Below are 18,272 nucleotides of genomic sequence, written 5' to 3' on the forward strand. Positions count from 1 at the left end.
CACAGACACTGAGGTCAACAATTAATACATGAGACCTCCTGAAACTGAGAAGCTTCTGTAAGGCAAAGGACACAGTGAACATGACAAAAAGGCAGCCCACAGAATGGGAAAAGATATTCACTAACCCCACATCTGACAGAAGGCTGCAAAGATACTCACTAACCCCACATCTGACAGAGGGCTGATCTCTAAAATTTACAAAGAACTTAAGAAGCAAGTCTCCAAAACACCAAAGGATCCAATTAAAAAGTGGGCTACAGAACTAAATAGAGAATTCTCAATAGAGGAGGCTAAAATGGCTGAGAGGCACTTAAGAAAGTACTCAATATCCCTAGCCATCAGGGAAATGCAAATCAAAACAATTCTGATATACCATCTCACTTCTGTCAGATTGGCTAAAACCAAAAACACCAATGACAGTTTATGCTGGAGGGGATGTGGAGAAAGGGGTACACTCCTCCACTGCTGGTGGGAATGCCAACTCGTACACTCACTTTGGAAATCAGTATGGAGATTCCTCAGGAAAATGGGAATCAGTCTACCACAAGACCCAGCAGTTCCACTCTTAGGCATATTTCCAAAAGATGCACATTCATACAACAAGCATGTCTGTTCCACTATATTCATTGCAGCATTTTTTGCAATAGCCTGAACCTGGAAGCAATCTAGATGCCCCTCAGCTGAAGAGTGGATAGGGAAAATGTGGTATATTTACACAATGGGGTATTATTCAGTGGGAAAAAAACAATGGAATCCTGAAATTTTCAGGCAAATGGATGACACTAGAAGAAACCATCTTGAGTGAGGTGACCCAGTCACAAAAAGACAAACATGGTATATACTCACTCATGTATGGATTTTAGACATGAATCAGGGGAGTGCCAGCCTACAATCCCACTGCCAGAGAGTCTGGGAAACAGAGCCTTTAACCAATGATTGATGGAAGCAGAGGCAGACACACACAGCTAAACACTGAGCTGAACTCAAGGAACACAATGACAGAGAGGAAGGACTGATGAGAATAGGAGTCAAGACTGGGCTGGTTTAACCCACAGAAATAACTAACCTGAGCAAGGGAGAGCTCATGAACCCCAGACTGATGGCTGGGAATCAAGCTTGGGGCTGATCCAGACCCCCTGAATGTGGGTGTCAGTGAGGAGTCCTATGTAATCTATGGGGCCTTGGCTAGTAGATCAATATTCATCCCTGGCATGCAAATGGACTTTAGGTGCCCATCCCACTATGAGAGATGCTCTCTCAGCCTGGACTCTTGGGGGGAGGGCCTAGGCCCTGCCCTGGATGAAATGACAGACTCTGGATACCCCCCAAGGAAAGGAGTGGGGGCTGGGGGAGGGGAAGTTGGTGGGAGGGCATGGAAGAGGGAGAGGAACCTGGATTGACATGTGAAGCAACCTTGTTTCTAATTTAAATTTAAAAATAAAAATAGACAAAAACAGAAAAAAAGAAAGGCAAAAAGTAAAGAAGAGAAAAAATAAATGGAGGAAGAAAAAAACAAAAATGGGAGAAATTGGAGGAAAAGGCAAACCAAAAAATGCAAAAATTAACAAATTCCTCAAAGAAAGCAACAAAAGCCAAAAAAAGAACCAAAAGAAAAATCAAACAGATGAATGAAACAATTAAAATTCAAACATATGACAACTGAAATAGAGGCAATAAAGAAAACGCAAATTGATGGAATGCTGGAAATGGAAAGTCTTGGTAAATAATCAGAACTACAGATGCAAGCATAACCAACAGAATACAAGAGATGGAAGAGAGAATCTCAGGTGTTGATAATACATTAGAGGAAATAGATTCATTGACCAAAGAAAATGGTGAATACAACAAATCCTTAACACGAAACATTCAGGTACTCTGGGATAACATGAAAAGACCAAACCTCTATGACAAAAGAACTTCTGGATGCATCACCACCCCATAGTTTAAGCTCTACTATAGAGCTATAAGAATGAAAACAGCTTGGTATTGGCACAAACAAAAAGAGACAGGTGGACCAATGGAATTGAATTAAAGACCATGATATTAACCCACACACCTATAAACACCTGATTTTTGACAAAGAAGCTAAGATTATACAATGAAAAAAAAAGAAAACATCCTCAACAAATGGCACTGGCATAACTGAATGCTGAAATGTAGAAGACTGCAGATAGACCTGTATCTATCACCATGCACAAAACTTAAGTCTAAATGGATCAAAGACTTCAACATAAATCCAGCCACACTGAACCTTTTAGAAGAGAAAGTGGGAAGTACTCTTGAATGAATTGAGACAGGAGACCACTTCCTGAACATAACACCTGTAGCACAGACACTGAAATCAACAATTAATAAATGGGACCTCCTGAAACTGAGAAGCTTCTGCAAGGCAAAGGACACAGTCAACAAGACAAAATGGCAGCCTACGAAATGGGAAAAGATCTTCACCAACCCCACATCTGACATAGGTCTGGTTTCCAAAATATACAAAGAACTCAAAAAACTAGACACTAAAACACCTAATAATGCAATTTAAAAATGGGGTACAGTTTTAAATAGAAAATTCTCAACAAGGAAATCTCAAGTGGCCTAAGGGCACTTAAGGAATTACTCAACATCCTTAGTCATCAGGGAAATGCAAATCAAAACAACTCTGAGATACTATCTTACACCTCTCAGAATGACTAAAATCATAAACACTAATGAAAGCTATGCTGGAGAGGATGAAGATTAAGGGGAACACTTTTTCATTGTTGGTGGGAATGCAAATTTGTACAGTCACTTTGGAAATCAGTATGGTGTTTTTTTCAGAAAATTGGGAATCAATCTACCTCAAGACCCAACTATACCACTCTTGGGCATATACCCAAATGATATGCAATGATACCACGAGGACATCTGTTCATAGCAGCATTATTTGTAATAGCCAGAACCTGGAAGCAACCTAGATGCCCCTCTACCAAAGAACTGATAACGAAAATGTGGTACATATACACAATAGAGTATTATTCAGTTGTTTAAAAAAACAGTGACATGTTGAAATTTGCCGGCAAATGGATAGAACTAGAAGAAACCATCCTCAGTGAAGTAACTCAGACACAGAAAGACAAACATGATATGTACAGAAAGACAAGCATGGTATGTACCTTCTCATAAGTGGATATTAGACATAGAGCAAAGGACAACCAGCCTACAATCCACAAGCCCAGAAAGGTTAGGAAACAAGGAGGACCCTAAGATACACATACATGGATGACAAGAGAATGGCAAAGAGACAAGATCTCCTGAATAAATTGAGAATGTCGCAGAGGAGTGAGGGTGTTAGGAGAGAGAGGAGAGAAAGGGAGGGGGGAGAACATGACGGGTTAGGAAAGTCAAGTTGGGGGAAGGACAGAGAAGGAGAGCAAGGTAAGAGATACCTTGATAGAGGGAAGCCATTGTGGGATTAAGGAGAAACCTGCCACTAGGGAGATTCCCAGGAATCCACAAGGATGACCCCCAACTAAGAATCTAAGCAATAGTGGAGAGGCCACCTTAATGTCCTTCCCATATAATGAGATTAATGACTACCTTAAATTCCACCATAGTACCTTCATTCAGTAGCTATTGGAAGTAGAAGTAGAGATTCACAGCTAAACACTAAGCCAAACTCCTGGAGTCCAGTTGTAGAGAGGGTGGAATGATGAGAAAATGGGTTAAGTCCATGTTGGGGAAGCTCACAGAAACAGCCGACCTGATCATGTGGGACCTCGTAGACTCCAGACTGACAGCTGGGGAACCTGCATAAGACCAAACTAGGCCCCCTGAATGTGGGTGTCAGTTGGGGGGCTTGGGTAATCTATGGGGCCATTTTTAGTGGAACCAGTAGTTACCCCTAGTGCATGAACTGGCTTTTTGGAGCCCATTCCCTAGAAGGAATAACTTTCTCAGCCTAGATACTGGCATGAGTGATGGGAAATGCCATTCTGTAAATCTGTCTCTTATTGGTTGTTGAATAAAGCACTGTTGGCCAATAGGGAATTAAGATAGGTGGGACTAGGAGTCTAATAGGACTCTGGGAAGGAAAAACACGGAGTCACCATGTAGCCTCCATAGGGTTAAGAAGTCCAGATCCTTTCTCCAGTAAGAGAAATACTTAGATTAACAAATATGGAGAAAATACTTAAGTCAGAGATATCCAGTAAGAAATCAAGCAAATGGACAACAGCTTCATAATTAATACAGTGTCTTGTGTGTTATTTGGGGACTGTAACTGTGGCAGAGCCCAAGCAGCTGGTGGGGAAAAACCAAAGAGGCTGGCAGAGGAAAAGGCTTCACTCAACAAATGGTCGTCAGGAGTGAGATATGAATTTCCACATAGAATGGCAAAAGCTTAAAAGGAATTTTAGAAACAAACTAACAGAGAGAAGCATGGGTTCTTGGTAACAGCATTTTCTCAGGTGGGCTCTGTTTTGCTAGAGACAAGCAAGAGACTCATGTGGCTCGATTAACAGAGTCTTCCTGACTCAGCATAATAAAAAACAAACAAACAAACAAACAAAACCCAGCAAGGTTCTTTTAAGAGGTGCCCCAAGGGAACTCCTAGAGCTGATAAACACCTTCAGCAAAGTGGCAGGATACAACGTAAACTCAAAAAATTCAGTGGCCCTATTATATACAGATGATGAAGTGACTGAGAAAGAAATCAGAGAAACCTCACCCTTTACAATAGCCATAAACAGCATCAAATATCTGGGGATAATGTTAACCAAAGAAGTAAAAGACCTATATATCAAGAACTTTTGAGTCTTTAAAGAAAGAAATCAAAGAGGATACCAGAAAATGGAAAGATCTCCCATGCTCTTGGATTGGTAGGATCAACATAATAAAAATGGCAATCTTGCCAAAAGCAGTCTACAGATTCCATGCATTCCCTATCAAAATTCCATCACAATTCTTCAAGGACCTGGAAAGAATATTAATCAACTTTATATGGAAAAACAGAAGGCCCAGGATAGCCAAAACAACCCTATACAATAAAGGAACTTCAGGAGGCATCACCATACCTGACTTCAAGCTCTATTATAGAGCTATAGTCCTGAAAACAGCTTGGTATTGGCATAAAAATAGGCAGGTAGACCAATGGAAACAAATTGAAAACCCTGATTTTAACCCACACACCTATGAACACTTGATTTTTGACAAAGAAGCTAAAATTATACAATGGGAAAAAAAGCATCTTCAACAAATGGTGCTGGCATAACTGGGTACTGGTATGCAGAAGACTGCAGATAGATTCATGTTTATTGCCTTGTACAAAACTTAAGTCCAAATGGATCAAAGATCTCAACATAAATCCAGCCACACTGAAACTTTTAGAAGAGAAAGTGGGAGATACTCTTCAATGAGTTGGTACAGGAGAACACTTCCTGAACATAACACCAGTGGCACAGACACTGAGATCGACAATTAACAAATAGGACCTCATGAAACTAAAAAGCTTCTGTAAGGCAAAGGACACAGTCAACAAGACAAAAAGGCAGCCCACAGAATGGGAAAAGATATTCACCAACCCCACATCTGACAGAGGGCTAGTCTCCAAAATTTACAAAGAACTCAAGAAGCAAGTCTCCAAAACACCAAAGGATCCAATTAAAAGGTGGGGTACAGAACTAAACAGAAAATTCTCAATAGAGGAGGCTAAAATGGCCAAGAGATACTTAAGAAAGTGTTCAACATCCTTAGCCATCAGGGAAATGCAAATGAAAACAACTCTGAGATACCATCTTACTCCTGTCAGAATGGCTAAAATCAAAAACACCGAAGACAATTTATACTGGAGAGGATGTGGAGAGAGGGGAACACTCCTCCACTGCTGGTGGGAGTGCCAACTCATACAGCCACTTTGGAAATCATTATGGAGATTCCTCAGTAAAATGGGAATTAATCTACCACAAGACCCAGCAATTCAACTCTTAGGCATATATCCAAAAGAGGCAAATTCATACAACAAGGGCATCTGCTCCACTATGTTCATAGCAGCATTATTTGTAATAGCCAGAACCTGGAAGCAACCTAGATGCCCCTCAACTGAAGAGTGGATAGAGAAAATGTGGTACGTTTACACAATGGAGTATTACTCAGCAGAAAAAAAACAATGGAATCTTGAAATTCACAGGTAAATGGATAGCACTGGAAGAAACCATCCTGAGCGAGGTAACCCAGTCACAAAAAGACAAACATGGTATGTACTCACTCATATATGGATTTTAGACATGTATCAGGAGAGTGCCAGTCTGCACTTCCAATGACAGAGAGTCTGGGAAACAGGAAAGAACCTAGAAGATATGCATGGTACCCAAGAGAAGAGAAATGAGGCAAGATCTGCTAAACAGATGGGGAACACGGCGAGAGGTGGGGGGGAGGGGGAACTGGGAAATAGAGAGGGGGAGAAGAGGAAGACAGAGTAGGTCATGGGGGAACAGGAAGGTCGACTGGGGGGTAGGATAGGGGGAAGAGGGAATCATAGGTTAGAAGACAGATCAGGCACCATTGTGACCTCTAGTGATCTAAAGAGATGACACCAATTGGCAAGCTAAGCAATAGTGTAGAAACTACCCCGAATGCCCATTCCTGATAATGAACTTGATTTCTATAACCATCCTGGAGCCTTCATTTAGTGACTGATGGAAACAGAGGCAAACACCCACAGTTAAACACTGAACTGAACCCAAGGAACCCAGCGACAGAGAGAGAGAGGAGCAATGAGCAAATTGGCAAAGAATGGGCTGGCAAATCCAGCAGAGACAGCCAATCCGAACAGGGGAGAGCTCTTGGACCCCAGACCGACAGCTGGGAGGCCAGCATTGAACCGATCCAGACCCCCTGAATGTGAGAGTCAGTGAGGAGGCCTGGACAACCTATGGGGTCCTGAGCAGTGGATCAGTGTTTATCCCTGGCATACAAACAAACATCGTGTGTCCATAACACAAAGAGGGATGCTCTCTCAGCCTGGACTCTTAGGGGAGTGCCTGGACCCTACCAGGAGTGAAATGACAGACTCTAGATATCCCCTATGTGGAAGGAATTGGCAGTAAGGTGGGAGGATGGGGTGGATGGTGGTGGGGTGCGGAAGGAGGGCAGGGAGAGGGAACTGGGATTGACATGTAAAACAAACTATTTAAAATTAAAATAATAAAAAAGATTTAAAAAAGAGGCTCTGCTAACAATTGAAAGGTGTGTATGTACAGCTGGAAGTGGCAGTGACCACATCTCCAAGCCGACAGCTTTTGCTGGATGTCAGCATAGTCTGAGACAGTGAGCTGGAGTCACACTTACGCCCACCATCTCAGAAAAACTGCAGTTTAAACAGCTGTGGTTTTAACAGATAAGACACCTGGCCAGAAAAACATAGAAATTTACAGTAAAGCCACACTTGGATACAGAAAAACCTCTAAAGGTTTACAGTGTGTTTAAAAATATGCGTAAGATTGAGAGATAAAAAGAAATGGCATAGTGGTAAATAGAGAAGCTGGCTGTGGTGGCACATGCTGGCAGGATTTGCTCCAGAGGCAGAGGCAGGTGGATTTCCAAAGAGAAACCCTGTCTCAGAGAAAAATAAATAAAAGTAAAAGAAATAAAGTAATAATAGATAAATAAATAAGCCAAGTAAAGATGGAGAATACACAGAAAGTCTGGATACTGTATGCTATTGTGTTTTTCAATTTTTGATTGCTAAAGAAGGAAAAACTGCTAAAGTATACTTGATTATAAATGCTGCTGAATTAATCCAACTTATATATTTCAAAAATGCTTTGACTTCTAACTTTAAATATAAGGATCGGTTACTTGGGAAAAGAGTTTTTGTTTATGTTTCCACAGAAAATGAAAAGCTGAGGATTCCTTCCAGGCTTCTGCGGTTTGATGAACCAAGACCCCCAGAAGCAGTGGCCCAAGCGATTCAACATCTAAAACAGCTAAGATGATACAGCCTTACAGACCCCAAAAATAAGGATTTATACAGGTTTCTGAGTTTTGTCATGATCCCCATGGTATGAACAGAGCCCCCATCCAGCAGGAAGCAGTTTGGAATGAGCGATGTCCAAATCCCCATATTGTTTATAAATCTTTGTTTTCATTTGAATGGGGTGGCTTATAATTGGTTAATGATCACAACCAATCTCTTTTTAAAGGAAAAAGGGGATTATGGTATGTAAATGAGTACTTTGTATTGGTATGGTTTTTCATTTATTGATACAAATTCAAGGTCAATTTTGAGATGTGTATTATTTCTCTTCTTGATTAAGTATTGTGCTTATACTGATCTTTTAAAATGTAATACATAATTAAATACAGACTATAGATAGTTACTTATAATAGTCAGAACTTACAGTTAGGTTAGTTAGGTTTTCTAGATATATAGAGATGTATTTGAGATAGATAGACAGTCTTCAAACCTTTCAAAGACCTTCAGAAAATGGCATTTAAATGGTTTAGGGTTTTTCTGGACAATGAGAAATGTCTGCTCCTGGCAGCACCAATTACTTCTGAAAGGAAGATGGGCATCGAAGAAACTCGTTATGTGTTGGGGGAAGTCCTGTGTATTTGTCAATAAAGCACTGTTGGCCAATAGCGAACCAAGATAGGTGGGACTAGGAGTCCAGAAGGACTCTAGGAAAGAGAAACACAGAGAGTCAAGATGTAACGCCATGGGGTAGGAAGCCCGAAAGTTCTCCGGTAAGAGAAATACTTAGATTAACAATTTTGGGGTAATTACTTAAGTCAGAGATAGCCAGTAAGAAACAAGCAAGGCCAATAGCTTCATAATTAATACAGCCTCCTGTGTGTTTATTTGGGACTGATGCAGCTCCAGAACACGGCTGGCGGGAAGGTTTCCCTTTACAGTTATGGAGTTTGCTTTCAACATGGCAATATTAGCCATTTGGGCAAGAAACTGCTCTTGCCTAGACTGCTTGACTGTTGCTATATAAACTGGATGTGCATGACCCACAGGAAAGTGACTCCTGAACTCAAACAGTTCTTCAGGGTTCCAGCTTCATGGAAGAGTTTACAACATTTTCTGCAGGACACAGAAAAATGACTGACAGACTGACAGTGAGATGGACAGTTTAAAATTTCCAGCCTATGGGCTGAAGATGGGTGCCCCGACAATACAGAGGAACTTCAGGTGACTGTCCAGGAAGCGAGATGTCTCTGTCAATCCTAGTGTTTATACATTATCCTTCTGTGGTCTTTGATAGAGTTGAAGACAGATAGTTATAATTATAGTTTTCCTCAGTTATGATAAAAGATAAGCTACATATAGAACTTTGGACTCACAAGGATGGGATGGATGATATTTTCTTTAAATCTTGCTGAATGTTGATAGACAATATTGTAACTGTGTTCTTACTTGATAAATGTTCTGTTATATATAATTTGACTATGTTAAAGTTAAAACCTTTATTTTGTTTAGACAGGAAAAAGGAGATGATAGGGAATTCCTGTGTATATGTCAATAAAGCACTGTTGGCCAATAGGGAAGCAAGATAGGTGGAACTAGGAGTCCAGGAGGACTCTGGGTAAGAGAAACACAGGGAGTTAAGATGTCACTGCCTTAGGGGTAAGAAAAGCCCAGACCCTTTTCTCCGGTAAGAGAAATACTTAGATTAACAATTATGGGGTAAATACTTAAGTCAGAGCTAGCCAGTAAGAAACAAGCAAGGCCAACAGCTTCATAATTAATACAGCATCTTGTGTGTTATTTGGGGACTATAATGCCTCAGAGCCCAGGAGACTGGTGTGGAAAAACCAAAGCAGCTGGCAAGGAAAAGGCTTCACTCTACAACTCTGAGGTAATATCTGTTTTTGAAGCTGAATAGTGTTTCTTGTATGCATCAGAAGGATGGATCATGTTTTCACAACTATTTTGTTAGCCTGTGTCTTTTTTATAGGAGAACTGAGTTCATTGATATTAAGAAATATTAATTACCAATGATTGTTAATTCCTGTTATTTGGGGGGGAGGGTTGGGTGGTGGTGGTAGTGTGTGTGTTTTTCTTCTTTGGGTTTTACTGGTGTGAAGCTATCTGTTTCCTGTGTTTTCATGGGTGCAACTAACTTTCTTGGATTGGAGTTCTCCTTTTAGCATTTTCTTAAGGGCTGAATTTGTGGATAGGTATTCTTCTTTTTTCCTTTTTTATTTTTAGAAATACTCTTATTTACATATCCATCCCCCCATTCCCTCACCTTCCCATCCTCCCATGCTTCCCACCGACCCCCCAACCCCCCCTACTCCCCAGGGACAGTGAGGCCTCCACAGGGGATCATCAAATCCATCACATCATTTGGGAGAGGGTCCTCCTTTCTGTAATGGATAGGTATTCTTGAAATCAGGTTTTGACATGGAATATATTTTTTTTCTCCATCTGTGGTGATTGAAAGCTTTGCTGGGTATAATAGTCTGGGCTGGCATCTGTGGTCCTTTAGTGTCAGCAGAATGCCAGTCTAGGACCTTCTGGCTTTATGATTTCCATTGAGCAGTCAGTGTAACTGTGATTGGTCTGTCTGGCAGACCTGTACATTGGTGAGACTGGGGTGTTGTAGTCACCCATTATTAGTACTCTTTCTCTATTCTGTATGTTTGGTATTTTGATTATCATGTGGTGAGGGATCTTTTTTTTTGTTCCAATCTATTTGGTGTTCGACAAGCTTCTTGTACCTTCCTAGGCATGTCCTTCTTTAGTTTGAGAAAATTTTCTTCTATGATTTTATTGAATATATTTTCTATGCCTTTGAGCTGGAATTCTTTTGTCCATATTAATCTTATGTTTCAAAGTCCCAGCACAATTCTTCACAGACCTTGAAAGAACAATCCTCAACTTTATATGGCAAAACAAAAGACCCAGGATAGCCAAGACAACCCTGCTCAACAAAGCAACATCTGGAAGCATCACCATTTCTGACTTCAAGCTCTATTATAGAGCTGTACTCCTGTAAACAGCTTGGTATTGGCACTAAAATAGACAGGTAGACCAATGGAATCGAATTGAACACTCTGAGATTAATCCACAAACCTATGCACAGCCGATTTTCCACAAAGAAGCTAAAATTATACAATGGAAAAAAGATAGCATCTTCAACAAATGGTGCTGGCATAACTGGATTGACATGTAGAAGACTGCAGATAGATCCATGTCTATCGCCATGCATAAAACTTAAGTCCAAATGGATCAAAGATCTCAACATAAATCTAGCCACACTGAACCTGTTAGAAGAGAAAGTGGAGGTACCCTTGAAGGAATTGGTACAGGAGACCACTTTCTGAACATAACACCAGTAGCACAAACACTGAGATAAATTGGGAAAAGATATTCACTAACCCCACATCTGACAAAGGGCTGATCTCCAAAATTTACAAAGAACTCAAGAAGGCATTCTCCAAACACCAAAGACCGTGCTGGTGAAACCCACAAAGACAGCTGATTGGACAAGGGGGAGCTCTTGAACCCCAGACTGATGGCTAAGAGGTCAACAGGTGACTGATCCAGACTCCATGAATGTAGTGTCAGTGAGGATGCCTCAGAAATCTCTGGGTCTTTGGGTAGTAGACTAGTGTTCACCATGGCATACAAATGAACTTTGGGAGCCCATTCCACATAGAGGGATGCTCTCTCAGCCTGGACACATGGGGAAGGGCCTAGGTCCTGTCCTGGATGAAATAATAGACTCTGGAGATCCCCCCCAAAGAGGGCCTTACCCTTCCTGGGGAATGATGGGGGGATTGGGCTGGGGTGGGGGGGGGTGAGGGTGGGGCTGGTGGAGGGAGAAGGGTGGAGCCGGGATTGACATTTGAAGCATGCGTGTTTCTAATTTAAATAAACACACATTAAAAAAGAATTTGTTGGGTTTAACATTTTTTGACCAATGAATCTATTTCCTCTATCATACCTTCAGTGTCTGAAATTCTCTCTTCCATCTCTTGTATTCTGTTTGTTATGCTTGCATCTGTAGTTCCTGTTCATTTGCCTAGGTTTACCATTTCCAGAATTCCCTATATTTGTGGGGGTTTTTTGTTGCTTCTATTTCAATTTTCAAGTCTTGAACTGTTTCCTTCACCTTTTGATTGTTTTTTTTTCTTGGCTTTATTTAATGGATTTATTGTTTTTCCAATTTTTTGTTTCTTCCTCAATTTCTTTAAGGGAGTTTTTCATTTCCTCTTTAAGGGCCTCTGTTATCTTCATAAAGCTATTTTAAGGTCCTTTTCTTTTGTTATGTCTGCATTGGGATGTCCAGGACTTGCTATTGTAGAGCCACTTGGTTCTGGTGGTGCCACATTGCTCTTGATGTTACTGATTGTATTCTTACACTGCTGTCACCTACCTGGGTTTGGGATAATTATAGGTACAGTTGTTGATTCTTATGAAGTCCTTGTTGGATGGGTCTTTTGTGCCTTCATTGTCTGTTTCCTTTATTGCCTTTTGACCTGAGTGGCCAAGGGTTCAGGTGATTGGCTGGTTGTCAGGTTAAGTAGGGTATTCTCAGGTGAGGTTTGTGGGGGCTTGAATGTCTAGATCCAGCATATCATCCAGTTCTGGCTGGTGTGTGCCTTGCTTGTGCCTATGGGGTCTGTTCTTTCAATTGGTATGGATTGTGCCTGTGCCTATGGAGTCTGTTTTTCCAGCTGGTATAGGTTTTTCCTTTGCTGGTTCTTCTTACCTGTGTGGGTGGTGCTTGAGCCTGTCGGGTCTGCTGATGTTGCTGAAGAGGACTCTTCTAGGGGAGGCTGCTTTCTTCCTACTGATGCAGGTGTTGCTTGTACCTCTAAGAGTGCCTCTTCCAATTGGTTCAGTTAGTGCTTGTGCCTCCAGGAGCTGCTGATCTTGCAGGGGATATTGGGCAGGGGGATGATAATAATGGGCTCAGTGAGCATGGGCAGCAGAGTGAGTCTGGTACATTACAGTTTCCAATGAGTGGTGTTGGTGCTGGAGTGAGCCTGTCAGCAGGACTCTTATGGCTGGCTGGCTGGCTGCTTGGCTGGCTGCGGGGGCTAGAGACCATGAACTTTAAAATAAAACTTGAATATTTATAGTGTTCAAAATTTTGAGGACAGTATAGCCTTTAAACTTGTTTGGGTTTTATATTATGATATTAATGTCAATCTGGCAGCTTGGGAACATGCAAGGAAAGATTATGGTTTCACACTGATATGATTGCCCATCAAGTCCGTGAGTGCTCCATTGTGCTGGCCCAAGAGAAATACCCATGCAAGCAAGACCACGCCTTATGCTTCCCTCTCTCTGCTTCTGTATGCCTGAAGCCACGCCCAAAGGGATGTGGCCACAATTACAGGCAAGACCGCTACTATGTGAGGGTGATCCTAGCTAAGAGTCCTAGCAATAGGGGATAAGGAGCCTGAACCAGACATCTCCTGTAACCAGGCAAGACTTCCAGGATTGGGACACAAATCCAACCACAAATGCTTCAAACTATTGTCCTGCTTAAAAAGATGTACTGAGGTAAAAATGGTTCAGAAATTTTGGCAATCACCAACTAATGACTATCCCAGCTGAAGACCTATAACTCTGAGAGTCAGAACCCAGATGTAGGTTAGCCCAGACACCTAGGATAGAACCAAACAAGACTGGCAAAAAAATCAATGAAGTAATTCCTAATGATATTCTGTTATACTCATAGATTGGTGCCTATTCTATTGTCCTCAGAGAGGCTTCACTGAGCAACTGATGGAAACAGGTGCAGAGACCCACAGCCAAACATTAGGGGGACCTCAGAGAATCATGCAGAAGGGGTCAAGGAAATTGTGGAAGGGGTCAGGGGCACCACAAGAAAACTCACAGAATCAAGTAACTTGAGTTCATAGAGGCTCTCAAAGATTTAAGTGACAACTAGGGAACATGCCTGGGACCTGCTTTTAGGACTAAATCCTCCTATCTGATAAGCTCATCCAGCCTTAATAGAAGAGGAGGTGCCTAGTCTCACTGCAACTCAGTATATCATAGCTGACTGACATCCATGGGAGGCCAACCTATATCTAAAGAGACACAGAGGAGGTGGAGTTGATGGGATGGGAGTGGAGGTAATGGGGAGAAACTGGGAAGAGAGAAGCAAGGGGAAAGTATGCTTATCATGCAAAAATATAGATAAGCCTAAGACAAAAAAAATAGTAAAAACAAACATTTTTGAAATATGGAATTTCTTCAAAAATTGAAGCATAGTTAGCATATGACCCAGACATACCACCTCTGAGTATGCTAACCTGAAGAAGTCTAGATAGACCAACACAGAGACAGTCACATACACTTGTTTATTGCAGTCCTGATCACAAGCTATGCAGCCATACCCATATGAATGGGTAAAGATGTGGTGTTCATGGACCACAGTATGCTAGTTGGCTGAAGAGAAGAATGAAATTATGACATTTGCAGGAAACACTTTGACTGATTTTCTTATACAATTCACAGAAGTCTTTGACCTTCACATAATTTTCTTTGTATGTATAGAACAGGAACACACACCGTGCCTAACTACTTGGTAAGGTTCTAGTTACCTGTCATCTCCACTATGTCCAGACCACCTCAGGATCCTCCAGACACTTAAAGGGTGATTCTGTTTCAGGATGACCTATTGCCTACAACTACAACCAGGTCCAGGCAGAGGGGGGCAAGGAGAGGAAAACATAAAAGAGGGTCCAGCTAAATAGTTAATGCTATGCTCATTTGGAATCAATCAACATGTTCTCAGAGAAGGATGGTGCTGCTTACTCACGATCAGGAATCCAGGTCCCATTAAGACAGGCAGTTTCTAGATCAGCCTTTATCATTCAATGTACAGGGCCACTCAGTAGCCCCCATGTCCATATGAGGCACTGTCAGCACACACCTTGAACCCTATAGAAACTAAAGGGAGGTCAAAGATGAATAAAAATAACAAGAGAAACTATATCCAGCTCTGCCCTGCTTGAAGGGTGATGATGGAGGAACTAGAAATCCTCCTCCCTCCACCAATACTGCTGCCCCCGGGTCACATGCTGCTGGGTCCCTGGATTCCACAGAGTTTCCCACTGTAACAAGATCCTTATGGTAACCTGGACGCATTTGAAGCTGTGACACTGCCCAACCCAGTAGCCTCCGAAATTTTTCTGCTTTCTTATCAGATATCTTAAGAAGCCATGCGGGGGTGGGGAGGGGTAGCTCATCAAGCAAACTTCTACAGGACTGAAGGATTCTATGCTCTTTGGTCCAGTACCTGCTGAATCCCACAGCTCCCCAACACTAAGTTAGAGCTTCTGGCAGGTAACAGGAGACATCACATCCACATGCGAGTTTAGAATGATAGGTCAATGCTTTACTTGGATTCAGGTGGAAGCGGAGACGGAAAGAGGGCTCTAGCTGGAGTGTGGTCCAGTGGGCAGTGAGGGTCTAGGACAAGAGGGTCTGGGAGAGTACTTCTTGGTGTAGTGTGATCCAGGGAGAAAAGTTCCCAAGAAGGGTATTCTCATGTGTTGATGGCAGATCTTGCTCACAATTTGCAGCACTGGAAGGCAGCTATGACCTGAATAAGAATGGAAGTGAGGGGTCCTCCCTCTACTGCTGGGGACAAATGCTGATTATAGAACTTCCTTTCTACAATTAGGCAATCAAAGTCTTAGTTGGAGTTTCTATGGCTGTGATAAATGCCGTACCCACTTGGTGGCAATGGCAGACACATTTAATCCCAGCACTCGAGAAGCTGAGGCAGGCAGATCACTAGTTCCGGAACAGCCAGGGGTACAGAGAAAAACCTTGCCTCAGGGGAAAAAGACAAAAAAATAATTGCCAAAAGCAACTTGCAGAGGGAAGGGTTTATTCAGCTTACACTCCAACATCACTGTTCATCATGAACGATGTCAAGGCAGGACTTTAAGCAAGGCAGGAACCTGGAGGCAGGAGCTGATGCAGAGGCCATGGAGGATACGCCTCACTGACTTGCTCCTTGTGACTTGCTCAACCTCCCTTTTTCTACACCAGCACAGGAGTCAGCCCACCCTACCGGACTGAATCCTCCATATCAATCTCTAAGAAGTTTCACTACAGGCTAGCATGCAGCCTGATCTTAGACAGGTATTATCTCATTTGCGGTGCCCTCCTCTCTGATGACGCTAGCTTTGGTCATGGTGACAGAAATCTAGCCAGGGTAGACCCTAAGCACCATACTGGGCTGTTTATACCAGACAGTCCACTAGGCCTCCTTGGTGGGTGTGCTTGTTGGGACATGAAGCCACATGAAGACCAGAGTATGGGAAGCACTGTAGGAAAAGAAAGGAAGGATTTGCCAAATGTCCTGGCTTTTGGACTTGAGGCCTCCTCCTGAAGTAGACACTCCTGCCTGATCAAACTGGGTTTATGATGTCTCGGTAGCAAGTCTCGAGAAGTTTGATCTTAGACCTCAGACCTCAGACCTCAGACCTCAGACCTCAGACCTCAGACCTCAGACCTCAGACCTCAGACCTCAGACCTCAGACCTCAGACCTCAGACCTCAGAAATTAAGAGCTAACAATAGGCATACAAGAGAGTTTAAAGTAAGATAAACTTTAATATGATGATTCATGTACTATCCTAAAAACAAGGGTTTTTAAAATATAACATTTAAAATATTAATGCTTCTATACACAGGAATGCTAAACTTTGTAGTGTAATAATCACCCAGGTGATAATGGGTTTTTTTTTTTTGGTTTTACGAGACAGGGTTTCTCTGTATTGTTTTGGAGGCTGTCGGTCCAGCCTGGCCTCGAACTCACAGAGATCCGCCTGCCTCTGCCTCCCGAGTGCTGGGATTAAAGGCATGTGCCACCACCACCCGGCTCGGTGATAATGGTTTTAAAAACATAAAGCGTATTTTATTTTTAATACTACAAAAAGATATTAAGGGATTTTAAATTTCTTTTTAAGAACGTTTTTAAAATATTTAAAAGTATAAGGTTATGAGATATTTGTGCTTTTAAAATGTTCTTATTGTTAATGTTTGTACTTAAAGAGCTTCAATTTAAAATCATTATTTCTAAAGGTAAACCTGACAGTGTAAAGTCCTAGTTTTATGTAAGGTGTTAAAAATACTGCACCTGGATTATGACAACGCTGACCAGTGAGCAAGATGCTGGAATGTGCCACCAGCTACCAGGACCTGACCCAGACTGTGGACAAAGCTGCTGGACACTGGAAAATTGATCGCATCCCCTTTTCCTAGGCATAACAAGGTCAGTCTTTTCCATGTTCCCCTCTTCTACAGAGAGAAAGAAAACTCTCACCTTATAGGCCTGGGGAAGATTGATGCTATTCTTTGATACTTCTGCCTCCAACACTAATGGAGACTTGGTTATGGCTAACTGTATATGGACTGGTCCCTGTCACTTTTTAATAGTTTCAGAAACTGTAAAGAAATTATCCTTCTCAGATCTCTGAAAGTATTACTGGTTGTCAGCTTGACAGCATTAGGCAGTCAAATCCACAAGACTATAGTCAGCTTGATAGCTCATTTTATATATGTAAAAGTCAAGCCTTAATATGGGTCCTCAAATGAGGATTTAAGAGTATAGGAGTTTTAAAGATATAAAAGTTCAGAACTTAACACTTAATAAAGTTCTGATAAACTGACAGAGCAATGACTACCTGCTGTTCAGCCAGAAGCTCAAGGTCTTTAGATTTATTATAGAAGAAAAATGTTCATGCTTCTAGCCCAAATCTGTAGTTTTCACTAGGACTCAAAGGTATGAGTCTTCCTGCTGTTTGACAGATACCCAATATCTGCTTTTTCTGCAATATGGATTTCAGTACAGATTGATAATGCTAATATATCTAAAACTGTCATGTCCTTTTGTATAATAAAGTTCATATAGGCTTCAGAGAATCAAAAGTCATAAATCTTGGATCCACATCTCACAGGTCAAAAGGACTCTGGATAAGTACAGCCTGTTATCCCACCTGTCTGTTCCTGAGGATGGGATTTTCTCCCCTGGTCTTGGGACTTCTGCCCTCCCTGATCACTAAAACTATAGGTCTAAAGAGTTCCAATTAAATACATAAGTTTTAACTTCTGTTCCCAGTTTAAACATGTCTTAAACAGATTTCTGCTTCTGGCTGACAAATTTGAGCATCAGATGTTGACTATAGCCAGCTACTAAAGACTGCAAGCCCTGGACTTGTGGATGTAAACCAGTCCAGCCAATGTGGACACCCCCGGTCTCTTCAACAGAGTCTGCTAACCAACTGCTTCTGACAGATACCCATTGCCTGAATTCC

This window comes from Mesocricetus auratus, unplaced genomic scaffold (genome assembly GCF_017639785.1).
Source record: "Mesocricetus auratus isolate SY011 unplaced genomic scaffold, BCM_Maur_2.0 Super-Scaffold_100004, whole genome shotgun sequence".
Classification (NCBI taxonomy): Eukaryota; Metazoa; Chordata; class Mammalia; order Rodentia; family Cricetidae; genus Mesocricetus; species Mesocricetus auratus.